Source organism: Nomascus leucogenys, chromosome 15, assembly GCF_006542625.1.
Source record: "Nomascus leucogenys isolate Asia chromosome 15, Asia_NLE_v1, whole genome shotgun sequence".
In the NCBI taxonomy this organism is placed as follows: domain Eukaryota; kingdom Metazoa; phylum Chordata; class Mammalia; order Primates; family Hylobatidae; genus Nomascus; species Nomascus leucogenys.
In genome coordinates this window covers 8,631,362-8,657,656 of record NC_044395.1, presented here as the reverse complement: position 1 = coordinate 8,657,656, position 26,295 = coordinate 8,631,362, and the positions used below count along the sequence as shown (strand labels likewise).

The following is a 26,295-nucleotide window of genomic DNA, read 5'->3' as shown; positions in this document are numbered from 1 at the left end:
ATGACATGGCTTCTATGCAGTGAGGTAAGCTTCTGGCCGTGCTGTTAAGAAACTGGAGGGGAAAGACCATCATGAGTAAGCACATTGTGGCCTAACCTGAGGGGAGCAGAATTACAGTTAGCTTCTGGGCACCTAGTAACCAGGCTTGGGATAAGCTGGGGGAAGGAGGGGGAGAGGCCTGAATACAGCTTATAGGTTAGAAAAGGCATGCCACCTGCATAGTAACAGCACACGCTTATGTATAGCAGGTTATGCTTTCAGAGCAAATTCGCATCCATTGCCTGATTTAATGCCAATAGCCCTTTGAATAAGCAGTTATTTCCTTTCCCCTCCCCCTCCCCAGTAAGAAAACTAAAGCTATTTAGTGGCAGAGACAGAGTCGGAACTCAGGTCTCCAGGAACAAATGCTGGTTCTTAAGTTCCATTTTCTGGTAGAGTGACATTTACATGATTCACGGCAAGAACTGCAAACTGTGCTTAGATCTAGTTCATCAAATGGCCAAGTTTAGAGGCTGGGCTGATGCTTGGATCAGTTCTGCCAGATTCACTTAGTTATTAAGGGCAGCTGCTTACTCCCTTTGGGCCAGTTTTCCCATCTGTAGAACAAGGAGGCGCTTCCCTCTTCCTCGACTTGCCCAAGGCAGAGACTTAGTCATTGTGTTCTTTATACCCAGCTTAATTCCAGGCCTGGAGATGGCATGCAATAAATAGTTGTTCAATGGCTCACGCCTGTAATCCCAACACTTTGGGAGGCCGAGGCGGGCGGATCATAAGGTCAAGAGATCGAGACCATCCTGGCCAGCATGGTGAAACCTCGTCTCTACTAAAAATACAAAAATTAGCTGGGCGTGGTGGCGCGTGCCTGTAGTCCCAGCTACTCGGGAGGCTGAGGCAGGAGAATCACTTGAACCCAGGAGGCGGAGGTTGCAGTGAGCCAAGATGGCGCCACTGCACTCTAGCCTGGTGACAGAGCCAAACTCTGTCTCAAAATAACAAATAAATAAATAGTTGTTGAATGCATGTCTGACTGATTAAGCCAAAGGCACCATATTCAAACAAAATCAGGCACTGGTGAAATGCCAAATAGCTTCTGCCCGTGCAAGGAATGATTTAGGATGGAGCACAGTCACCTGCAGAGGAACACCTTGGAGGAAGACTCTCCTTACTCAGCTCATTTGGAGCAGAGCTTCCTGAGTTGGGGGTTCTTGACAGATAAGCCCTCCAGCTACAGCCGAAGCAGGCTTGGAGCTGCCACTTCTCTGAACCCCCTTGCACTTACTGTCAGTTACTCACACCTTGCACTTAGTCACATCCTATCCTGCCTCGTTCTTGAATGGAGTCCATGGTGAGCCTCCTCTGTGCCGCTGGATGGTAAGCTTCCTGGGGACAGGGAACGGGTCTGATACTTTCCTTGGAGCCCCTGGCGCTCCCGGCACAGGACTGTTCATACGTGGGGCTCCGGAAACACTGTGCTGACCTGTGAAAGGGACTGGCCTAAGGGGCTGTGGATTGTCCTGTAGGGTGACTTCTGAACTGTTCTTCAGCCTGGGCAGTTCCCAGGTTTATTTGGGGGGATGCCTGGGTCCAAGGAACCGGGGTCAGGGGCCCAGGGGTTTCTTCCTGGAGACAGGATGCCTGGCGCCTTCAATAACGGAAAGGAAACAGAAACTTTCTGAGGCCAAGATAAAGAGTATGCAAGTGAGGGGTGCAGACAGAGCAGTTTGGGGGCGGCAGGCCCCAACCGAAGCAGAGGAAGGGCCCACGTCTGGGCCCAGGGGACTGACTGGCTGCCTTGCGTGCATGGGGCATGGGAAGCATAGGCTCCCGGAACAAGACCCTGCCTCAGTTTCCCCAGTGAGGGAAGGACACGGTTCCCCGTGCGACAGAGCACTGAACCCTTTCTTGATTCTTATTGTTCCCGGGAGGGTCCGCGTTGGCTGCACTGGGCATACCCACCCTGGCGCCATTCACAGGCAGCGCCTGCCCTGGCCCTGTGCTCACCCCATCAGGCCTCCTCTTCCGCCTCTCCGCCCCTCTGGCACCCCCGGCGCCCCTGCCTGTCTCTGTCCGGGTCTCGGAGGCGCGCACACCCTTCCAAGCCGGCGACCGCGCGGCATCGCCCCCGCCCTTCCCCTTCCTCCACCCCGCCCTTTCTACCCCTCCCGGGAGCTCCTGGGAGTCGGGCTGCCGTGTGCGCAAGCGTGTCCAGCCCCTTCCCCGCCCCCAACCCGGGCCCGGGTCCCCGCCTCCCCTGCAGGCGGACTCGCCAGCTCCCAGGCCGGCCCCGCGCCCGGGACAGGGACCGGGCCGAGCCGAGCCGTCGTGCCGGCGCTGCGCCGCTGGTCGGTGCGCCTAGCGGATCGGAGCTGCGCGCGGAACTGTGCTGCCCCGCCCCGCTCCACCCGTGAGGGTGAGTACGCGGCGACAGTGCGCGGGGGCCCGCGGGGCGGGGCGGGAAACCGCGGGGTCCTCGGCCGCCTGACCCCAGCCGGCGCCGCGCCTCCCGGAGGGGGTCGGGCCCTGCACGTGGGCGCAGCGCGGTTTGGGGTGGGGCGGCCACAGCCCTGCGGAGCTGCTTCCCGGGGTCCCTTTCCCTGGACCAGATTTTCGCGGGAAGCCGGATCCTCTCCGCTCCCTTGGAGTGAGCAAGCGGGACAGTCCTGCGGAAAGTTTCCGCCCCCACTCCCCCAGCCCTGCGCCCGGACTGAAACGGCGGCCCCCACCTCCAGCATCCTCGAGCGATGGTTTCTCCCACTACTACCCTGGTCAGGTCCAGCACTTGGGAGCTGACTGTGCTGGAGGTGACAGGCTTTGCGGGGTCCGCCTGTGTGCAGGAGTCGCAAGGTCGCTGAGCAGGACCCAAAGGTGGAGTTGTCATGGGAGGCCGGCTGTGCCCAGGGTCCTAGGGCCACGTTATGGGGGTCGTCAGGCCTAGGCCACTGTGCCTCAGAGCTGCATGGGTGGTGAGCAGTGGGAGGGATGCAATGGTGGGAGTGGGCTCAGCTGTCTGCTGTGGGTGTTTCCTCGGGGGCCCGGCTGGCAGGGACTTCCCGGCCAGTCCAGAACTGCCAACATGTCTGCCAGCACTGCCCCTCCATTCCCAGTCCTGGGGGGAGGCTCTGTCTGGGCAGCGTGAGGCCTGACCTACTGTGGCTGCTTCGTCTGCTCCCCAGCCTGGGTCCCGAGGGCCTGGCTTAAGGGAACTGCTGCCAGAAGGCTGGGAGTGTAGGCAGTGTTCGGGTGCCCAGCTGTGCCCTGTCTGACCTCATGGCCACCCACAGGCTGGCACCCCCCACAGGCCTCTTGGGGAAGCCTGTACTTTCCACCGCCGGAGGGGGGTACCGCGCGGAAGCCAGGCTCAGGCGGACTTATTCCTTGTGAACTTCGGGAACAGGCCTGGTGCAGGCTGAGTTCTCACGAGACACACACCCCTGTCACTGTCTCCTGAGCTGTGCCGGACCCGTCCTACAGACTCCACCTCCTCTAGGTCCTGGCCCTGGCATCTGCCAGGGAGATTTTAAATGAGTTGATATGTGCTAAGTGCTTTGAAAGGCGCCTGCACGGAGGAAGAGCTGTATAAATGTTCACTATTGGTAATATTCCTCCCATGCTGTTACTCTCCAAAGCTGCCCGATAATTCTAGAGCGGGTTCCGGGGACGTGCTGGCTGTTTGGGGCCTAGAAATGAACTCGGGAGGCTGTTTTGCTTGCTGAGAGCTGGTCTGGGAATGCCCCTTGACCGTTCTCTGTCCTGCTCCTGGCCCCCTCCCAGACTGCTCCTGTGCCTGGCCCCATTGCGCTGGGTGGGTGATCCTAAGCTGCCCCATGGGCCCTGGGCTCTGTCAAGACATGGGGAGCTTGCCAGGAGTTGGGGCAAGCTCCAAGATGCCAGGCTCCAAGATGGCAACCGAGGTTGTGAGGGTGCACATGGAAGGGTTAGAAAAGTGAATTGGAAATTGCCAGCTTGGACTTTGGGCAGAGTGGGTGTCTTTAGCCTGGGGATGGCTTGTTGTCCAGAGACAACAGGGCCGCCTTCTCTGTGAGCCGGCGGCCCAGGCTGAGGTGCCTCTGGGCTGCCTTCCCTACGGGAAGCAGTGACTGGCCCTCTGCTTCTCAGAAAGACAGTGCTGTGCCCCCGCCAGCCTCCCAACCTCGTTAGACTCCTAGAATCCAGTTTTCTGGATAGAACTAAGAATCTGCTCCTTTCTGGACTTTTAATCGTGGAAAGGGCTCCCTTCCCCGGCAGGAGCAGAGAGGCCAGACCCCCTTTCTGTGCTCCATCTTGAGCTGTCATTCTATCCTAACTCCCCACTGGCCGCCATCTGCCCTTGCCTTGGGGGCTACCCCAGGTCTGACTTGGGCACGTTCTCTGGGTCTCTCCTCAGAGAGGCTGTTCCAGGGTTGTCCCAATGGAATTGGGAATTCTTCTCAGAATGGCTCAAAGGTTTGCACCATCTGTTGGAGGGAAGGGATCCCTCTATCTCGGACTAATATAAATGTTTTCATGCCTGTCAAGTTCCACACCCTGGGCCGATAGGGAAAGGAGCTGGCTGAGGGGCCCGCAGGAGGTGGAGAGGGAGCTGGGGCCCCAAGTGGGGTCTGAAGTCCAAGCCTACAGATTGCCATCGAGGCAGCCGCTAGAGCCCAGCCCAGCTCCTGGCCCCTCGGAGATGGACCTTGGATACTGGAGAGTGGGGCAGTCCGGCAGTGCAGGGTGTGACACTCCGGGCAAACAGCCCCTGCTTCCTGCCCCCTCGGTTCAGTCGCACTGGGCTGGCTAGACGTTTCCCTGCAGCAGGCCGCTGCAGGTGGTTTAGCTCCCGTTCCGTGTTCCCCTCACGCTGGGATTCTCCTTCCTACTCAAGACCCATGACCTTGACCTGAAGCTTTTGGTTGCTGGGAGGAAATGGTGAGTGCAGGCAGATTTGGGTGACTGTTGTCATTAACCCCTTCTTCTTTGTTGCCCCTTTCCCAGAGGTGTTCAGTGCTTCTGTATGAGTGTCCTGAGTGGCCCTGGATGGACTACTGGCTATCCCTGGCCTCAGAATGACTCCTAACCCCTGCCACATTTGGGGGAGGGAGGTGTGTGAATGATGTCCTTTATTCTACAGACTGAGGCAGTGGTCAGTGTAGCTTCACGTGAGAGCAGCAGCAGGCGATTCCCAGGCCCTAGCCAAGTGCTGGTCAGCTTCCGACCGGAGCCCCTGAGCCCTGCAGGGGCTGAATTCCCCCAAAGGGTTGCTTGGGTTGTTGCTTTTCGGGGTTAGAGGGTGTGAGCGTCCAGAGCTGTGGGTTTTTACTGTTGGCTGAGCCCTTTACCTGGGACCTATAGCCACAACCCCATCTCTGTTCCCTTGCACCCCACACTGCCTTGTGATAGGATGTGATAAGATGGTAGGATTGTCCTGGACTGAAGCCCTGGGTTCCGCTGCTGGCCCAGCAGGGAGGAGGCGGCTGCTGCTCGGGCTGAAGTGACGTGTGGGTCTGGCTGGGCCTTCAGTTTCCCACCTGGGCCTTGATTGTGAGGAAGGCCTGGCTGCAGAAGCCCAGAAGCACCTGAGGAGGAGAGTTCCTTTGTCCCACCTGCAGCTCATTCAGGCCTGTGCATGGGGGTTGGGGTCCTCAGGATCTTGCTTTCCTGTTTAGGGGAGGCAGCCACAAAGAGTGCTGGGACCAGTTTGGAGAGTGCTAGGGAATGCTGGTCTGCAGCGACCCTACTTGTGCTCTGCTTCCTCTGCCAACTGCAGCATGGATGAACATCTGTCCCCATAATGAAAATGGCCTCAGCAAATAACAAAAATATTACCATTTAGCAATCAGGCACTTATTAAAAGCCTGGCCCAATAAACTTAAAAAAAAAAAAGATGTGCTAGACACTTTACATCACTTCATGTGAGCCTCACACAACCCTGCATTTAAGCCCATTTATAAATGAAGAAATGGAGGATTGAAGGATTAAGTTACTTGGCCAAGGTCACAGAGCTCGTAAGCAGCTGACCTAGGACTCATCCAAGCCTGCTTCCAAAACCTTCACTTTTCAGCCCAGTTCTCAACTGCCCCCTGGAGTTTGCTCATTTTGCCCCATGAAGAAACAGATCCCAGCTCAAAGGTGTGAAGTGGTTTGCTCAAGGCCACAGTGTGTTAGTGTCAAAGGTGGAACACAAACCCTGACCTCTGAGTGCTCTCCCGAACCCCACATCCTGGCCGGGCCCGTACCCTGAGCACACCCTTGTTCGCTTTCTCAGTTGGGCAGGGCGGGGTTAGGACAAGGTTCTCCTCCCTCCCTCCTTCCTCCTTCCCTCCTTCCCAGCGGGCCCTCCCAGCCTCCCCAGCCCCCACCCCTGCTGCTTTCCCTTGGCAATTGCTTCCATCTGGCCTGCCTGCAGTTCCTATTCCTTTGGAAATGTGGCTGCCGCCCACATGGCTGCAAGGCAACCACGGCCACACGTGGGGAAGGGGAGGGGCCCTATGGGGTCTAAGCACAGGGAACCCAGCCAAGGTGGCTGCTCCTGGCGTCTGGCATCCTGATTCCTGCCAGGCAGAAGCACCTTGGCTGCCTGGCCCTCCTTGATGCCCGTCCTGGGCTGGCTCAAGGCCAGAGAGGCTTCCACAGACCCAATTCTCCTTCCAACATGGTGAGCTGTTTTGCCTACAGACAAGCTCCGCACCAGCAGCCCTCCCTGTCTCTTAGAGGTTGCTCAGGTTGGGAGGAGGGATTCCTGGCAGGAGAGAATTAGGGGCCAGCCGGGGTATACCCTGGGTTCCCACTGGGTTCTGATCATTTGGAGGGAAGTCATGCAAGGGACTGACGAGGGCAGAGGCTGAGGGATCCACGGAGTTCTGGGCAGGCGAGGAGGCAGCTGACTTGCTCATGACTCTAGGTATGCGCCACCACACTAGGCTAATTTTTCTATTTTTTTGTAGAGACGGGGTTTTGCCATGTTGCCCAGGCTGGTTTTTGTTTGTTTTGTTTTGTTTTTGAGACAGAGTTTTGCTCTTGTTGCCTAGGCTGGAGTGCAGTGGCGCGATCTCGGCTAACTGCAACCTCTATCTTCTGGTTTCAAGTTATTCTCCTGCCTCAGCCTCCTGAGTAGCTAAGATTACAGGCGCCCGCCACCACGCCTGGCTAATTTTTGTATTTTTAGTAGAGACAGGGTTTCATCATGTTGGCCAGGCTGGTCTCGAACTCCTGACCTCGTGATCCGCCCGCCTCAGCCTCCCAAAGTGCTGGGATTACAGGCATGAGCCACCACGCCCAGCTGAGTGTGTCTGTCTTGTTCGCTCGCTGGTATATTTTCTTAATGCCTGGAATGATGTCTGGCAAACAATAAGCACTCAATAGATTCCTGTGTGATGAGTGATGGAAATGCACCTCAGGTATGCTGATTTGTCTTTGCTGCATCTTTACTTTGCTTCCTCCTCCCAGGGCAAAGGGAAAAAGTTTCCCTTTTACCAGTTGAGCTGTTTGCTAGAGAAAGGTCTGGCCCCAGCTGTGTGCTGCCACCTTGGGGGTCTCTGTTCAGACACCAGAGAGGCAGGCAGGAACCCAGGTGAGGATGGGCAGGAGCTTGTCCCCTGAGGAGTGCATGCCCCATTCCACCCACCCCAGGGTCAGGTGGCCACATTTCTCTACCCATCACCCCTCCCTAGTAACCTTCAGGTCCCTGCAGACAGGTCCTGACCTCAGCTCCAATCCCTATGTCAGTCCTCTCCTTATTTGAGGCCCAAGAAAGGTACCCCTATGGTGGAACCCTCACGTGGGTCCTGAGAAGGAGTGACAGCTTTGGAAGAGCGAGGGGTTCACCCACATTTGCCTCCTCCTGAACAGCTGCACTTTTATTCCTTGTACGTACTGCATTTCCACTTAAATTTTTTTTTGGGAAACTGTGACAGAGGGTTTCTTGGCTTTAATTTTTTTTTTGAAAACCCCCATTGAGTTCCAGTTGTGACCCCTGTGGTTCTCATTTTCTGGTGCCATGTGTGGTCTCACCTCCTCGCCTTTGCTTCTGCTGCCCCCTCGCTTGGGCATTGTTGGTAATGACCTTGCTAGACTGCAGATGTCCTTCAGTATCAACTGAAGCCCCAGTCCTGGGAAGCCTCCCTGGCCACCCAGCACCGGCACTTCCTCCCCCTGCATTCTCCACTCCCTGCAGGTCCTATGCCTGTGACAGGGAGGGAACCCTGTGCTGGGGTGACCCCAGCATGGACCTCAGTGGGGCTCAGGCTGAACCAAAGGTAGGTGGTTCTGGGGGTAGTGCCTGAGGTGGTGGTATGGAGCTGTGAGATTTGTATTCCTAGAAGCAGATTGGAGGCTCTCAGCCCTTCCCTCCACGCACAGCCTTGGGTACAGCTTGCAGCCTGCCACTGTAGCCTCCATTTCCTTCTCTGAGAAATTAACACTTTTTTTTTTTTTTTTGAGACGGAGTCTGGCTCTATTGCCCAGGCTGGAGTGCAGTGGTGCGATCTCGGCTCACTGCAACCTCTGCCTCCTGGGTTCAAGTGATTCCCCTGCCTCAGCCTCCCAAGTAGCTGGGATCACAGGTGTGCGCCACCACACCTGGCTAATTTTTGTACTTTTAGTAGAAATGGGGTTTCACCATGTTGGCTAGGCTGGTCTCAAACTCCTGACCTCAGGTGATCTGCCTGCCTGAGCCTCCCAGAGTGCCAGGATTACAGGAGTGAGCCACTGTGTCCGGCCAACAGTTCTTCCTTTTTTTTTTTTTTTAAGACAGAGTCTTACTCTGTTCCCCAGGCTGGAGTGCAGTGGCGCGATCTCAGCTCACTGCAACCTCTGCCTCCCAGGTTCAAGCGAGATTCTCCTACCTCAGCCTCCCGAGTAGCTGGGATTACAGGTGCCCACCACCACGCCCGGCTAATTTTTGTGGTTTTAGTAGAGATGGGGGTCTCACCACGTTGGCCAAGCTGGTCTCGAACTCCTGAACTCAAATGATCCACCTGCCTCGGCCTCCCAAAGTGCTGGGATTATAGGCGTGAACTACCGTGCTCCGCCTGGTCAACACTTCTTAATGGGATAACATTTCAGATAACATCCAGTGCCCGGACTCCAGCACTCTATAAATGCTGGCTGGTGTGCTTTTCTGGGATTCCAGGGTGGGGTCCAGAGACTGAAGAGGGTCTACTTTCTGGCTCAGGGGAAGAGGGGCAGGTGGCTCACTAGGAGCTGTCCTGGCATCCTTTGTCCCTGTCCACTTAGCAGTTATGTGACCTCAGGCAGGTCTTGCACTCTGGCACTCAATTAGCATCTGTGTTAATTGGGGTAAGAGTATCTGCCACGTCTCACAGCCTGGTGATGGGCAAACAAAACAAACATTTTTTAGGCTGGGAGAGGCCTCAGAGGTTGGCTGTCATATTGCAAACGAGGGAGCAGAGACTCAGAAAAGTAACTTAGTTGTTTAAGGTCACAGAGCACCTCTCTCCCCACAGGCAGGGAGCAGGTAATTGGGCTGAGCTCAGGAGTAACCCTTCTCTCTCTGCCTCTCCAGCCCCTACCTCATGCCTGGCCCATTCAGCTGGTCTGTTCTCCAGGCCCCTAGGACTGGGTGGGCTAAGATGAGTGGTCTAGAAATCCCTCCCCAGCTGGGCTGGACTGAATGAGGGGCTGGCCGAGGAGCAGGTGTTGATGGAGCATGGGAGACTGTCCTCACAGGCAGTGTGGGCCGTTTCCCTAGACCTCCTGCCCCCAGCTCCTTCCTGTCCCTGTTTGAGCCGTGCTCTTCTTCAACCCCTTTCTGCCTGCCTTCTCTTTCCACCCCTAGATTTCTCACCATCTTCAGTGATCCCTCTTCCTTCCTTTCTGCCTCCTCTGCGTTCTCTCCTTGCCCTTGCTTCTCTGATCTGCCTTTTTTCTCCAGCCTCAGCATTCAGGTTGTCCTCATAGTAGAACCGGGACTCTGGGGGTGGCTGGGTTGGGTTGCCTGGAGGCCAGGGATGTTCAGGAGAGCCTTCATTGGGAGCCCATGGGAGTAGGAGTCAGCTCCTCCTGTTGGCAGCCCCAGCATTTTCTAATGAAAATGGCTCTTCCAGGAGTTGAGTTTGGCGAAGAGACGGTGCTTGCCCAAAGTATGCAATGCTTCTATCTTTAGCTCAGCTCCCAAGCCCTCATGCAACTCTTTGGACATCTTCCTGCAAAGGACGGTGGGATCTCGTCTTTCTGGGGCCTGAGGGTCTCCAAAGATGGGCTGACTAAGCTTCCCTAGCCTGGGACTTGAACCCTCCACCCTCCTCTCTCTTGAGCTCTTTCTCCCAGGGGAACCTGCTCGAATGAGGGGAGTTGGCCAACACAGTTTTCTACTCTCAGACCACATTGAGGTGAGCACACAACAGTGTTCTGTGTGAGGGTCTGGATACACTCCCCACCCTCCCAGGCCCGGCACCGTGTCGCCCTGCCCCAGCCCAGAGCTTGCCTCTATTGGCTTTGTGACCCTCGCTTTGTACTGTGGCTTTGTTCTGCCTTACGGACCAGCTGGTCCCTTGCTGTGGTTCCACACAGTGGAGACTGATCCCTGACCACCCATTCAGCTGCCTGGCGGCCCTGGGGCAAGTGTTTGTCCCCCATCTCCCAAAATGGCGGGGTATAGGGGCTCCCTGCCCGGAGTCCCAACCCTGCCAAGGCAGAGGGAATGGGGAACAGCTGCGTTGGCCGATTCCGGCTCCATATGGATTTGGTTTGACAACAAAGCTCCCTCTGTGTGTTCCCAAGCCCCTTACATAACCAAGGGCTGTGGGCAGAGGAGGAAAGGAGGAGGAGGTGGAGATGGGGACCAGGAGACACCAGGATGGGATGGCTGGAAAGGACACAGGGACTGGGAGGAGAGGGCAGGAGACGAGGGCCAGAGAGGAGGAGAGGGTGGGAGCAGGAGGGGGAAGTGCTGGTCTTGACCTCCCAGTTCTGCCTCCTGCTTCCTGGGGAGGGGAGGGTGGAGTCCAGCCACTGACCTCTGCTTGTGGATGCTTTGTCTTATTCTCCTTGGACCTTTCCCACCAGTCCTGGATGGGCTGAGGAGGGGCCGTGGGACCTGTCTGGGGTGAGGTGAGGTCAGGTGTTGGGCTGGACTTGGGAGGCTGGTCCTTGGCCGCAGCCTGTAACTGAATAAATGCCATTAAAAGGGGAATCAGTTCCTGGCTTCCATTGCCTCCAGCCAGGTCCCAGCCCTGGTTCCAGAATCCCGCTGACCACTCCTCTTGCAGGGCTCAGGAGGGCAGAATCACTGCAGCCTTTCCCTGTGCCCTGCCAGGCTGGTCCTGGGCCCCCTCCCAGCCCACTCATCCAGGGATGCAGCTCTGGCCTTGGCCCACCCCCATCAGAGGGCCTGTGGCCCTGATCACCGCACTCCCCACTCCATGATCAGACATTCTCTCCTGAGCATCACTGACCCTGCAGCTGTCCAAATAGAGCAAGAAGCGAATGTTCTCTTTGGGGCACAGCTGGATAGGCAGCCCTGCAGAGCCAGGTGAGCTGCCAGTCCTGGGTGTGTTCTCGGGGGTGTGGGTGGGGGTGGGAGGACCACATCCTGGGCCTCGATCCCTTCAGCTCCTCCTGGGCAGGAGGAAACAGCTATGCAGGGGCGGCCAAGAGGACTGGGCGGCGGGTGGTTCTGGGCTCTCCCAGCTTCGGTTGGGGCTGGGACCCTGGGGGACGTGACCCTGGGGGACATGCTCTCCTGGGTGTTCCCAGGCTGTGGCCTGTGCCTCAGTGTCTGGGTTTTCTGGCACCAGGCTTCCTTGGGAAGAGCCTCTGGTTGTGCACCAGCCCTGAGGGTGGGGCTCATCCCAGGCTGTAGGGGACTGAGGGCCGAGCTCCACCACCTCCAGAACAAGGATGGTTCCTCAGGGCTGGGAGGAGGAGGCGGCGCTGGCGAGGACCTTAGATTACCCAGGGCATGGGGTTGGGGCCTCACAGATGATGGAGAAGCCAGGGTTCAGGCACTTGGCGTGACCCCTGGCATCGCCTTCAGTTGATTTACTGTCTCTGCCCTGGGGTATTCCATGGGACCCTGGGCTGGCTGCTGTGTGCAGAGGTGGGTGTGGGCCATAGCCGAGACTGTTGAACAAGTTGTAGGCTCTGGAATCCTCTGTCCCCAGGCAGTGACCAGGCCCTGACAGGCCGGAATCTGTCCCTCCCATCACTCCCCCAGTTATGGGTGCAGATGACCCTGAAATTGCTAAAGCCTCAGGGCTTGAGCCCAGAAAGTGTGAGCAGGCTGGCGGGGCAGCTGGAGGAAGGCCTTGTAGGTTCCTGGATTTGGGTGCTGGGTGGGCTGAGAGGACAGTCCCTGTCACTGGGACTGGGCACAGGTGCAGAGAGGCTGAGACGGGCCCAGAGGACAGTGAGTGTGTGTTGTGTGGGTGCCAGGCCAGGAAGTGCCCTCCATGGGGCAGCAGGCTCTGCAGTACGCTCGGCCAAACGGCCACAGGCTGCCCGGGTACACTCTCCAGGCCTGCTGGGGACACACCTGTGGGGCTCATAGGTGTGGCTGGGTCTCCAGTCAGGAGCCACTCTTCCTGGAAGCTGAGTTTGCTGGACGGAAGGTGAGGAGCCCAGGGCTCCCCTTTCCTTGGCTTTGGGGGAAGAGGTTCCTGAGGGCTGGCACAGCCACTCCCTGCCCCTTAGAGGCTCCGGGCTGCCTGGTGATAGCTCCAGGGACCTGCAAGCTGACAAACAAAGTCTATAGGAGCCAGAGCTGGGGTGGGAGGAACCCAGTGGGCCTGGGGGAGGTAAAGCAGCAGCAGCTGCTGTAGCTGAGCCCGGCCCACGGCCAGCCCTGAGGAATGGAGGAAGAGAGTGCCCTGGCTGGGGGAGTCCCTCAAGCCCTGGAAGCTGTATGTGGGCATGGGGTGGTGGGGGCGTGCAGAGAGGAGGAGGACTGAGAGCTGGGTGTGTGTGTGCACGCATGCCTGTGTCTGTGTCATCTGGTTCCCGGGTGTCTGAGTAGGGACCAGTGTGTTTGTGCTGGAGAAGCCTGTGTAGGTAACTGACATGGGGAGGGGTGGGGCTTGCTTTCCTTACCCACCTTCCCGCGTCTTCATTGCGTCCTCATCTGGGGGCCCTGCTCCACTTTCCCTCCCATGTGCAGGGCCATCCCCTCTGACGAGTCTGCCTCTCACTCGCTCAGCCCCTTTAACCCTGCTGGCTCCTAATGAGACTTCAGGTGTGGACCCTCGAACCCTCAGCTGCACAGGTCTGGAAACATCCTTGTTCATCAAGCACCAGGCTGACCATGGTGTCCGTCTCAGTGCCCAGCAGATGTTCTGGTGAGGGGAGGCAGGAGTGCAAGGTCTGCCCAGTGAGGGTTCCTTCCGGGAGGAGGCAGGGTGAGCGCAGAAACCACTGCTACAAAACACTTAAAAGCAGAGCCGAGAGCCTGAATTCAGAGGCTGTACTGTGGGGCAGGGCTGGAATTTGTGGCACCTGCAGGGCTGAACGTTGCCTTTGCTGTCCCTGCTCGGGGATTTTGGGGTACCGGGTTTGGGTAGAGTGTGTCATCTGCAGAGGGAGCATTGTTCTGGAAGTGGACTCTGCTGAGGTGTGGGGGGCCTGCCTGTAGGGGGCACCGTGGTGGAGATGGAGCACCGCTCCTGACAGGAGGCTGGTGTCTGGTCAGGCTGAGATCCGTGTGCCAACCCTTCTGGGAAGGCTGAATGGGGCGGAACTGGTCAGGGCCTGGCGCCAACTCCAGGAGGTGCTACACCCAGAAAGAGAGAGATGGAGAGCCACCTCCCCAGGGGCCTCTTCCTCCTCCTACCCCTCCCCCTCCCTTTATGCATGCCATCGCACCCCAGCAGCCTCCCCTGAGGCTGGGCCATGGGTGGAGCTGAGTCGAGGGCAGGGCAGAGTGGGAGTGGCAGTGCCTCTGCCTGTCTCCCTGGCCGTGGCAGGTCCTTTGTCACATATGGACCAGGAGAGGTGAGTATGATTGTGGTAGTGGTGGGGGCAGTGGCTGAGGACCCCTCTCTGCTGGGCTGGGGCAGAGCTTGAATGGAGAGGGGCTGCCTTGTGCCTGGGAGGGGAGGACCAGGTGTCGCTGGCACCTTCCACGTCCTGAGTGCTTGTTCTGTGCCCAGCCCCTGCTGAGGCTGCGGACGTTAAAAACCAGGATGTGTTTTGAGGCTCAGGACACTTCTGAGGACTTGCTGCTGTTACTCCCATTTAAAAGACAGGACTCTGAAGCTCTGAGGTGCATAGAGTATAGGGATTAAAAGTAGTTCTGGCTGAATTTTAAATCCTGGTTCCACCATTTTCGAGCTCTCTGATCTTGGGACCGTTAATGTATTCGCTCTGTGCCTCAGTTTCCCCATCTGTAAATGAGAACGAAAAAGTAATCCCATGTCCATTGGTTGAAAACCTCAATAAGATTATGTGTAACAGACCGGGCGTGGTGGCTCACACCTGTAATCCCAGCACTTTGGGAGACCAAGGCAGGTGGATCACTTGAGGTCAGGATTTTGAGACCAGCCTGGTCAACATGGTGAAACCCCATCTCTACTAAAAATACAATTAGCTGAACGTAATGGCATGCGCCTGTAATCCCAGCTACTTGGGAGGCTGAGCGGGAGAATCCTTTGAACTCAGGAGGTGGAGGTTGCAGTGAGCCAAGATCACGCCACTGCACTCCAGTCTGGACCACAGAGTGAGACTCCGTCTCACCAAAAAAAAAAAAAAAAAAAAAAAAAAAAAAAAAAAAAAAAAAAAAAAAGATTATGCACAGCAACTGCAGCACAGCCCCAGGGATGATTTAAAAGTGAATCCAGGGCCAGGTGTGGTGGCTCATGCTTGTAATCCCAGCACTTGGGGAGGCTGAGACAGGATTACCTGAGGTCAGGAGTTTGTGACCAGCCTGGCCAATATGGTGAAACCCCATCTCTACTAAAAAGAAACCCCAGTTTCTGCCATGCCACAGTGTCCAAGTCAGTGACCTGCTCGCAGTCGGCCGTCAGGCCCTGTGGCTCCTGTTTCTGCTGACTTGTCCAGCCTCACAATCTGGGGAGGCCTTGGGGTCCCCAGCCTGTGCTGGGACAGGGGTATTATTCCATTAGCCCTTCTGTGGAGCAAGTAGGGAAGGAGTGATGTGACCCCCTTGGCTCTCCTGGGACACAGGTTAGTCCTGTGGGTGACCTCACTTTAGAGAGGGCTGGCCAGCTGTGCCAGAATTAGGAAGTGGGTACAGCTGGAGAAAAGGTGGCTGGAGCCAGCTCTGCAGAAGCCACACCTGCTCATGAGAAGGGTATCCTTGTGAATACAGGGGAAATGGCATGGAGAAAGACAAACACCAGTGGGTGGCTCTGCCAGCTTCCCTGGGGTGCTTCTGGCGACGCCCAGGCCTGTGCACATCCAGATCTTTGCACTGCGCTGTTTTAACTTGGAGAGGAGAGGAGGAAGTTAGCTGCTCTGAATGGTGTTGCTGCTAATCTCTACAGCACTTTCCTGTAAATTAGGAAAGGTAACGCACACCCCCCTCTCCCGCCCCGTTGGAGAAGCCCTGCACCGGAGCATATAGTTTGGCAAGCAGCGGGAGGGCTGGAGCCCAGCCTCACTTGCCGCCCTGGCCAGGCCTTGATTGCCCAGGGTGCACACTGTGGCTGGTGCTCTGCCACTGCTGTTTCTGTCCTCAGGGTAGGACACAAGGAGGGCAAGTAGGGCCAGTCAGTGAGAGGCGCAGGTGATGCGTGTTCTAGGGCTTGAGATCTGCTGCTTCCATTTCAGTAATTGTCTTTGGAGCTACGTTGTTTGCTCATACGACCTCCCTTCCAGATAGTGCCTTTTTCTTTCTCTCTTTTTTTTTTTTTTTCGGAGACAGAGTTTCACTCTCGTCGCCCAGGCTGGAGCACAGTGGTACGATCTCGGCTCACTGCAACCTCCGCCTCCTGGATTCAAGGGATTCTCATGCCTCAGCCTCCCGAGTAGCTGGGATTACAGGTGTGTGCCACCACACCCAGCTAATTTTTGTATTTTTAGTAAAGATAGGGTTTCTCCATGTTGGCCAGGCTGGTCTCGATCTCCTGACCTCAGGTGATCTGCCCGCCTGGCCTCCCAAAGTGTTGGGATTATAGGCATGAGCCACCGTGCCGGCTGATAGTGCCATTTTTTTAAATCCCTATTTACCCAATGGAAAACCGGAGACCCGGAAAGGTCATTCGCACTCCCAGAGTGATGTTTGGTCCAGAATTCAGGTCCAAGTGTGAGACTGCAACATTTACGTTCCTTATTTTTTCTTCTTCCATTTTTTTCTTTTAATCAAATTATTAGTTGAAAATGTATCACACTCATCAGTTTAAAACAGTTAAGCAGTACAAATGGGAACATGAGAGAAAGTCACTCTCCAGCCTGCCCTCTTGAGACGCTGCAGCCTTGTTTTGCATCCTTCTGAGTATTCACATAAGATATATCTGAATATTCATGTAATTCTTTTGTGAAAGTGCATTTGGAGATAAGATCACTGTTTTACACCTGCCTTTTACATCTTAATATTATGCTTTGGAGATCAGCTGACATCAGTATGCATCGATTTGCATCCTATTTTTCACAGCTGCATAGTGTTTCGTTGTGTGTGCCTAATTTTTTAAAACAGGCGCCTGTGCGTAGATTTCATTTTTCCGTCTTATGCTGTTAGAAAAAGTGCTGCAGTAAAGATCCTAACAGACAAGTCTCTTTGCAAATACAGGAAACTTTTCTGTGGAATAAGCTTCTGGCATGGAAGCCCCGGGGTAAAGGGTATTTTGATAAATATCGTGAAATGTCTGCCCAGAAGGTGGCCTGGTTTTCACTTCCAGCATACATCTGTGAGAGGTCCTGCTTCCCACACTCCCCCAGCACTATATAGCTCAGGACCCTTGTTTTTTGCTGTTACTATTTATGAAAAATGGTGTCTCAACCACACTGGAAGTTTTAAATGTAGATAAATGTCTTATGTGCCATTTATATTTCTCTATAGTAAAGTATATATTCATAGCCTTAGCTTATTTTTAAATTATGTTCCTTCGTTGTTTGGGGAGTGGGGGGTGGACTTGCGTGAGTATGTTATAGGCTAAGGGAATTAACTGATATGTTAATATATGTACATCTTGCAAATGCACTTCTTAGTTTTTTAAGTGTGAGCTTGCTCGCTTGCTCTCTGTATCTCACTTAAACTTTATGTGAGTGTATTCATTTTTCATTATTTAGCTTCTGAATTTATATTTCTTCAATCTCCATTCCTTTTTTTTTTTTTTTTTTTTCTTGAAATGGAGTCTCACTCTGTCACCCAGGCTGGAGTGCAGTGGCACAATCTCGGCTCACTGCAACCTCTGCCTCCCGGGTTCAAGCAATTCTCCTGCCTCAGCCTCCTGAGTTGCTGGGACTGCAGACATGTGCCACCATGCTCGGCTAATTTTTGTATTTTTTAGTAGAGACCATTTTGGTCAGGCAGGTCTCGAACTCCTGAACTCCGTCAGTCCACCTGCCTTGGCCTCCCAAAGTGCTGGGATTACTGGTGTGAACCACTGTGCCTGGCCCTCATTCTTTTTTTTATATGAAAATATTTCAAATATGTAAAAATTAATATAACAGACCTCCATGTGATAATCAGCCAGATTTATCAAGTGTGAACCTTATCTCATATTAGATATTTTTTCCTTTAAGAAATAAAATATTACAAATATAGAACTAAAGATGTGCCACTATGATCTATTCTATTCTTCCCCATATTCCCTTTTTTTTTTTTTGAGATGGAGTCTCCCTCTGTCGCCCAGACTGGAGTGCAATGGCACGATCTTGGCTCACTGCAATCTCTGCCTCCCAGGTTCAAGTGATTTTCCTTCCTCAGCGTCCTGAATAGCTGGGATTACAGACGCACGCCATCACGCCTGTCTAATTTTTGTATTTTTAGTAGAGACAGCGTTTCACCATGTTGGCCAGGCTGATCTCAAACTCCTGACCTCATGATCTGCAGGCCGTGGTCTTCCAAAGTGCTGGGATTATAGGCGTGAGCCACTGCGCCTGGCCTATTCTTTCATCATACACATAAGCACACACTGTTTACAAATATACACAAACTTAGTGCTATTTTCTGATTCATCCTTTATCTATTTGCAACACTTTAAAAAGTTAATGTTATGTTTTCACGTTGATCCCAATTGACCCATATGGATTAATTTCTTCAGTTGACATGGCTATATAGTATTCAGTTGCATGAATGTAGCACAGCTTATGTAGCCATCCCTCTCCTGACGATAGTTAAGTTGTTTCCATTTTTTGCTATTGTAACACTGCTTAATAAACATGCTTGAATGGGGTGTCCCCTACATGGGAGGGTTACTCAGGGCTATGCCTGGAAATGCAATCACCAGATTGTAAGGTATGCACATCTTCAGCCTCACTACATATTGTGAAATGCTCTTCTAAGCCTTTGTATCAACTGGTACTCCCACCAGCAATGTGTGGGAAACTATATTTGGTTTTAATCTGTATTCCCTGGTTACTAGTGAGCCTGAGCATCTTTTCTTATGTCTATTAGGTGTTTGAATTTAATCTGTGAATTGCCTTTTTGTGTTCTTTTTTATTCCTTTGATTGTTTTGGTGGTTGTTATGATAAAATGCACAAGCACAAGGTTCTATTGACCATCTTAACCCTTTTTCTGTGTATAGTTCAGTGGCATTAAGTAAATTTAGAATGTGCTACCATGCCGCCATCCATCTCCAGAAATCTTTTCATCTCGTCAAACTGAAACATCCTACCTGCTAGTCAATAGCTCATTTCCTTTTCCCCTTAGTCCTTGGCAGCCACCATTCTGCTTTCTGTGTCTATGAGTTTGACTGCTTTTGAGTACCTCCTATAAGTGGAATGATACAATATTTGTCCTTTTGTAACTGGCTTATTTCACTTTGCATAATGTCTTCAAGGTTGATCCATGTTGCAGTGTATGTCAGAATCTCTTTTTTTCTTTTTTCTTTTTTTTTTGAGACAGAGTTTTTCACTCTTGCTGCCCAGGCTGGAGTGTAATGGCACGATCTCAGCTCACCACAACCTCTGCCTCCTGGGTTCAAGCGATTCTCCTGCCTCAGCTTCCCGAGTAGCTGGGATTACACGCGTGCACCACCACACCTGGCTAATTTTGTATTTTTAGTAGAGACAGGGTTTCTCCATGTTGGTCAGGCTGGTCTCGAACTCCTGACCTTAGGTGATCTGCGTGCCTCGACCTCCCAAAGTGCTGGGATTAAAAGTGTGAGCCACTACACCTGGCCCACTTTGGATTTTATACAGCAAAACTCCATAATATTTCCTTTACATGAATTTCTTTTTCAGGCTGAATAATATTCCATTGTATGCATAGATCACATTTTGTTCATTCATCCATTGATGGACACTTGGGTTGCTTCCCCATTAGCTATTATGAATAATGCTGCTATGAACATGGGTGTACAAATATTGCTTTGATATCCTGGTTTCAGTTCTTTGGGGTATATACCCAGAAGCACAGTTACGGGATCCTATCTTGTCTCTTGTTTTCTCTTTGATTCCATGTTATTTTCTCATTGTTTCACGGGAATACTGATATTATATATGCAAGTATTTGTTGATTACATGCCCTGTACCTGACTTGTTTAAAGCCTGACGTCTTGAGTACTGTGCACCCCTGCGCCTGCTGAGTAGTGGAGGAGCTTTGAAAGGGTCTGTTCTGGAGAGGGGGTGCTGCTCTGGAGAGGGGGTGCTGCTTTGGGGATGGATTAATCAGGAACTTGGGTGCTGATTCTAGGAGGTACTGCATCTAGAAAGATGGGAGGTGGGGAGTGCAACTTCCCCAAATTTGCCTTTAACTTCAGATCCTTGGGGTGGGTGCATTGCTTCTCCTGGGACGGAGGGGTGCCAGGGAGCCCCTGAACAGGACCTGGAGCAGGTCCACACAGGCACTGGATTTGTCCTTTACTTTGGGCCCAGGTTGCACTCTTGACTTCCACCTCCTCACACTGGCTTCAACTTTCTCACCCTGAGAATGGAATTCAAAGCCTCTGCCTCTCCCAGGCAGACACCAAGGTATGATTTTCAAGTGGTTGGTGTCTTGTGACTGGCAGCTGATAAACGGGTGATACAATGTTTCTGTACAGGAGTCTGCAGTGCCAGGCTGCAGGGGCGGATGGGGGTGGGGTAGCCTGTAGAGCCCGAGGGTGGGAACAGAGAGCCTTCTTTTGCTGTAGGTGGAAGCCTGTCTGGCCCCTTTCCCTCAAAGGTCAGACAGCTTGAGAGATGTTTCCATCCTCCCATGCGTGACCCTGAGGCAGTTAGCTGGTCAGTTACTCACTGTGCTCTCTGCCAACTCTAATGAGCCAGGAAGCCTCCCCGTGCCCAGGCGTGCTGTGATCACATTGTTCAATGGTGGGGTGAGGGGCTGTGCCACAGGGGCCAGAAGACATCTGACCTACTGTCACTGCCTCTTCCACTCTGTTCCACCTGCACTGGGGCAAGGCCGTCCGATGAACAGATCATTTCTTAATTCAACACGTTTGTATTGAGAGCCTACTGGGTGCCGGGCACTATTGTTGACGTGAGTGATACAGCAGCAAGCAAAGCAAGAGAAACATCTTTGCAAGCAGGGGAGGGGACCTGCAGCGTTGGGTGTGTGGAGTTGTTGCTGGGAAGTAGAGAAGCTGAGTAAGAGCTGGACAAAGAGGCCAGGCACAGTGGCTCACCCCTGTAATCCCAGCACTTTGGGAGGCCAAGTTTGGCAGATCACTTGAGGTCAGGAGTTCGAGACCAGCCTGGACAACATGGGGAAACCCCGTCCCTACTAAAAATACAAAAATTAGCTGAGTATGGTGGTGCATGCCTGAAATCCCAGCTACTTGGGAGGCTGAGGCATGAGAATTGCTTGAACTCGGGAGGTGGAGGTTACAGTGAGCCGAGATCACACCACTGTACCCCAGCCTGAACGACAAAGCAAGACTTTGTCTCAAAAAAAAAAAAAAAAAAAAATAGAGTAAAGGAAAGCTGGATGAAGAGAGATAGCCAAGCCCATGTCTAGGGAAAAGCATTCTTGACTGAGTGAACAGAAAGTACAAAGCCTCAGAGGAGGGAGCATGCCCAGGTAGCCCCCTAGAACTGGTGAGGCTGCTGCGTGGGGCAGCCTCCATGGAGAGGAGTTGGGCAAGGAGGGAGGAGGTGCTGGCCAGTGGAGGTTGTGTGTCTCTGTGGGTCAGAGCAAGGACCCGGGCTCTCCCATGAGTGAGAAGAGGACCCCATGAGGTTTTGGAGCAGAGGAGGAGTTTTACAGATGACCGGTCTGTTCTGGGGACTTGCAGTTAATGGACCATCCGTATCCGAGTGTTGATCGGGTGGATTCTAACCCTGTGGGAGAACTTCCCAGCCCGTAGCCTGCTCTCGCTGTACCTGGCAGTTGTATTAATGACGTTAAATGCACAGTCCAGCTTGAGTCCCCTCCAGAACGTGGGCAGCGGACACTAAGCCGAGAGGAATCGCTGTGGGTTGGCAGACACCGTGGAGACTCACTCCTGGACAGGCTGTGGAATGTGTGGAAGCAGGTACAGCCCAGGCCTGCGCTGAGGTTCAGCAGGGAAGCCAGAGGAGTCCGTAGCCCGGGAGCCCAGGCCTACAGCGGAGAGAGTCAGTCCATGCCAATGGTGGGATGTGGCTGCAAAAAATGGTCAGATTCATGGAAGTCTGGTGTCCAGCTGGCAGGCATTAGTGATCCCACGAATACAGCTGTGTGCCTTGAACACGTACTCCAGAGCTTGCAGAGAGCACCAGGGCTGTGGGGGCTAGAGACTGTGTCTTGTGCGGAAGCATGGCTGAGAAGGGGCTCCACAGGCTCTTTGTCACTGTGTGGAGCCTTGGAAGGACTTGGATGTGCTTGAGACCCCTTCCCCTAATTGCTGTATAGGGCAGAGGTGGACATCCCAGGGATTGTGGAGTCTAGGGAGCCAGTCTGCACAGGATGGTTTTAGAAGAAGCCGTAGGGGCCGGGCACAGTGGCACATGCCTGTAATCTCAGTACTTTGGGAGGCCAAGGCGGGCGGATCACTTGAGGTCAGGAGTTCGAGACCAGCCTGGCCAACGTGGTGAAACTCCGTCTCTATTTAAAAAATACAAAAATTAGCCAGGTGTGGTGGCAGGTGCCTGTAGTCTCTGCTACTCGGGAGCCTGAGGCAGGAGAATTGCTTGAACCCAGGAGGCGGAGGTTGCAGTGAGCCGAGATCACGCCATTGCACTTTAGCCTCGGCAACAGAGCAAGACTCTGTCTCAAAAACAAACAAACAAAACAAAACAAAACAAAAAAACCCAAGAAGCCATATGGTGTGGGCGTTCGGGGGTGAGTTCCGGGCAAAGGAGCCAGAATTCCAGCCCCAGCTCCACTCCTCACGAGTTGTACAACCTGGGCCCATTACTGACCCCTTTCCCACTTTAGTTCCCTGGCTCTACAATGGAGGTAATTATCATGTTGAACTCACCAGATCGAGATCATATTTAATACTTGCACAGTCCTTAGAAGCATCTAGCACAGTGGTCCTCAGCATTTGGAAATGTCTGGAAACATTCTGTCACACCTGGGGAGTGGGATTTCCTTCTGGTGTCTAGTGGGTAAAGCCAGAGATGCTGCTAAGCGTCCCACAATACACAAGACAGACCACACAACAATGAACTGTCTGGTCCCCAAAGTTAGTGGGGCAGAGATTGCAGGATCCTGATTCCTTTTCTTTTCTTCCCCTTTTTTTTTTTGCCCCTGGCTATGAGTAAGAGATCCTGGTTTCGCACAAAGTGAGTGTGCAGCACGTTGTTTTAGTTGTTAATTCGCCATGCAATACATCGTTAGTCACATACTATTGTTTGTCAAATGTGTATAAAACATCTGCCACATTCTTGGCAGTTTAATAGAATCTAGAGATATAAAGAAGTTCCTGACCACAGGGGTCATAGCCTCCCAGGCAAGATAGGAAAACACAGAATTATATAATATGAAATTACATTATATCATAGAGCATATTCTATAGTAAGTTACTCCGATTGGCTCTTGGTATTAAAATGTCTTCAGTTTCAGAGGTCACAGGATAGATAGTGGGCAATATTTGAAAGCCAGTAATGATATAAAATAAAATATATTACCTGTGTGAAAGAGAATTTTTCAGGCACAATAATGTTTTAAAGAGTTTATTTGTGTAAGAAGTGAATTGGGAAACAAAACCAAAAGAGGTTTAGCGGCCCAATGACAGTTTCAGAGGCAGGTGTTTGGAGGGTGAATGTAAAAGCAAAATAAAGAATGTATTTGATTTAATTGGTTGCAATTACAAAATTGCTTTGTTTGGTTTACTTTGTTGGAAGTTTCCTAGTCACATAATCATACGTTAGTTGGCTACTTATGATTGGCTGAAGTTTTATTTGTGTCAAACAGAAGCATTTACCATAAATAACCCCAGTTAAGATTTGACTATGCGGCCGGGCGCGGTGGCTCACGCTTGTAATCCCAGCACTTTAGGAGGCCGAGGCAGGCGGATCACGAGGTCAGGAGATCAAGACCACGGTAAAACCCCGTCTCTACTAAAAATACAAAAAATTAGCCGGGCGTGGTGGCGGGCGCCTGTAGTCCCAGCTACTTGGAGAGGCTGAGGCAGGAGAATGGCGTGAACCTCGGAGGCGGAGCTTGCAGTGAGCTGAGATCGCGCCACTGCACTCCAGCCTGGGTGACAGAGCCAGACTCCGTCTCAAAAAAAAAAGATTTGATTGTGCCATCTTTTGAGCAACGTTAAGGCTGTTGTTAAGGCCTCATTGGTATTGTTTGGTAAGGAATTTTTCAGGCTTGGTCTCCAAATTTTGCTTTAACAATTCCTTGCTTTTGGTTATTCTCAGCAAGCTGATAGTGTGACTAGATGACACAGCATTACTCTCTGTTACCACCACCAATGTAGTCACTGGGACAAAGAGTCAGGCAGATGATGTTGTCATCATCAGTAGGTAGGTTGGGGATGAGAATTCCATGGCCACAGTTAGCAGTTACATAGTCAGTATTGCTTTCCTCAAGTTGAATGATCTTCATGGTAACCGTTTGATATTTCAGCAGCTGTTGGAAATCATTTAGAACCCTTGAGAGAATACAAGGCACCAGGGGGGTAAACATAATAATTGTAAGGAGAATAATAGCCAAGGATTGAAAAATTCCTCTGAGCAAAGATTCCCAGGAGCCAAGACTTAACCAACTGAGTGAATCAATGGAGAAGGCAGTGCCCATCTAATGAAAAACCCATGTGTGTTCTTTAAGGTTTTTTAAATTTTCGGTAATACCTGATTTGTTAACATAAAAAATGACACTTTTTTTTTTTGAGATTGAGTCTTACTCTGTCGCCCACGCTGGAGTGTAGTGGTGCAATCTCAGCTCACTGTAACCTCCACCTCCCAGGTTCAAGTGATTCTCCTGCCTCAACCTCCTGAGTAGCTGGGACTACAGGTGTGTACCACCACACCCAGCTAATTTTTGTGTTTTTAGTAGGGATGGGATTTCACCATATTGGCCATGCTGGTCTTGAACTCCTGACCTCAGGTGGTCCACCTGCCTCAGCCTCCCAAAGTGCTGGGATTACAGGTGTGAGCCACTGTGCCTGGCCAACACCTTTTTTTTTTTTTTTTTGAGATGGAGTCTCACTCTGTCTTGCCCAGGCTGGAGTGCAGTCGTGTGATCTTGGCTCACTGCAGCCTCTACCTCCTGGGTTCAAGTGATTCTCCTGTGTCAGCCTCCTGAGTAGCTGGGAATACAGGCATGTGCCAGCACACCTGGCTAATTTTGTATTTTTAGTAGAGACAGGGTTTCACCCAGGCTGGTCTCAGACTCTTGACCTCGGGTGATCCACCTTTCTCAGCCCCACAAAGTGCTGGGATTATAGGCATGAGCCATGCGCTCGGCCAGCAACACCTTTCTACCAATTAGGGAACACGGTCTCCCTTTTTGAGCAGTTAAAGTAGCAAGAAGTCTTCTATTGTACAGTACTACTGAGGCCAATTTATTCATCCCAGATTGTACTGCTTAAGATAATTCGAAGTGTCATTTAAACTTTTTCAGAAGTTGGCAAAATATTAATTGACTTTTTTCAATTCAGACACTCAACTGAGAGAAACCGGCTCTTACAGAAGTATAAAATCCAGAACCCCTTCATAAGACTGTGTCTGGGATGTTATGATTCTCTTTTGTGAGGGGTCACTTTATGTACAAATGACTCTAAGGATTTGTACGGCAATTGAAGAGTCATATCTAGTCATTTTAGGTAGAAGATAGCCCAAACCACAGATCCAGACTGGCTAGATGGAACACCTTTATGTGTTTTGTTGCTGCATAAAATGAATAATTCAGTGTTATCGATAGGGTCAAAGTGGATCCTATTACCCACCAGTTGGGGGTGATATAAATGTCATGGTTATTCTTGGTCACATCTGCATCTGCACAGTGCCACGTTGAATGGTTATGGTTTCAATTGGAGTAGGAACAAAAAACATTTCTATGAATTTGATAAAATGACTGTATGCCATCATCAATTAGGGATGATTGGTTTTCTTTTTATTTGAGACGGAGTCTTGCTGTGTCGCCCAGACTGGAGTGCAGTGGTGCAATCTTGGCTCACTGCAACCTCCGCTTCCCAGGTTCATGCAATTCTCATGCCTCAGCCTCCTGAGTAGCTGGGACTACAGGCACATGCCACCATGCCCAGCTAATTTTTTTTTTTTTTTTAGACGGAGTCTCGTTCTGTTGCCCAGGCTGGAGTGCAGTGGCGCGATCTCAGCTCACTGCAAGCTCTGCCTCCCGGGTTCATGCCATTCTCCTGCCTCAGTCTCCCGAGTAGCTGGGACTACAGGCGCGGGCCACCGCACCCAGCTAATTTTTTGTATTTTTAGTAGAGACGGGGTTTCACCATGTTAGCCAGGATGGTCTTGATCTCCTGACCTCGTGATCCGCCCGCCTCGGCCTCCCAAAGGGATGGTTGGTTTTCTTTCCAAATATGACCTGACCTGATCTGTCCAATAAGCAAGACTATTATTTACATTATATAGTGGATCTATTGAGGCATACAGTTTTCCTGTAGCGTTTCCATTGAACCAATGTCTAGTTCCAGTAAGTTCTCTGATGATATGGTTGAGGCTTTCATGGTCATGTTTGGATTTTATAGATATGTCATATATAAGAGTCTAGTCTTCATAATCTGTGTCAAACCTAAGAATTTGATTACAGAGGGATTCTGGAACACTGCCTAGATTTGGCCCAGTTCCATTCATGTTTTCTGTGCATAGAGATAAGTTACTATTAATGACAT

The 26,295-nt window shown here is 52.3% G+C and overlaps 1 protein-coding gene across 2 annotated transcripts in view; it reads left to right on the top strand.

Annotated features, from left to right (window-relative positions):
- The first annotated feature begins 2,212 nt into the window (after positions 1–2,212).
- Positions 2,213–26,295, top strand: part of ST3GAL4 (ST3 beta-galactoside alpha-2,3-sialyltransferase 4) — a 59,865-nt gene continuing 35,782 nt past the window's right edge. Inside the window, exon 1 of one of the 2 annotated variants that reach the window (XM_003253382.4) lies at positions 2,213–2,410. The gene's annotated coding sequence lies outside the window, so the exon portion shown is untranslated. Of the gene's footprint in view, positions 2,411–2,574; positions 2,866–26,295 lie in introns of those variants that run through there. The other variant, XM_030828767.1, reaches the window with a different exon arrangement.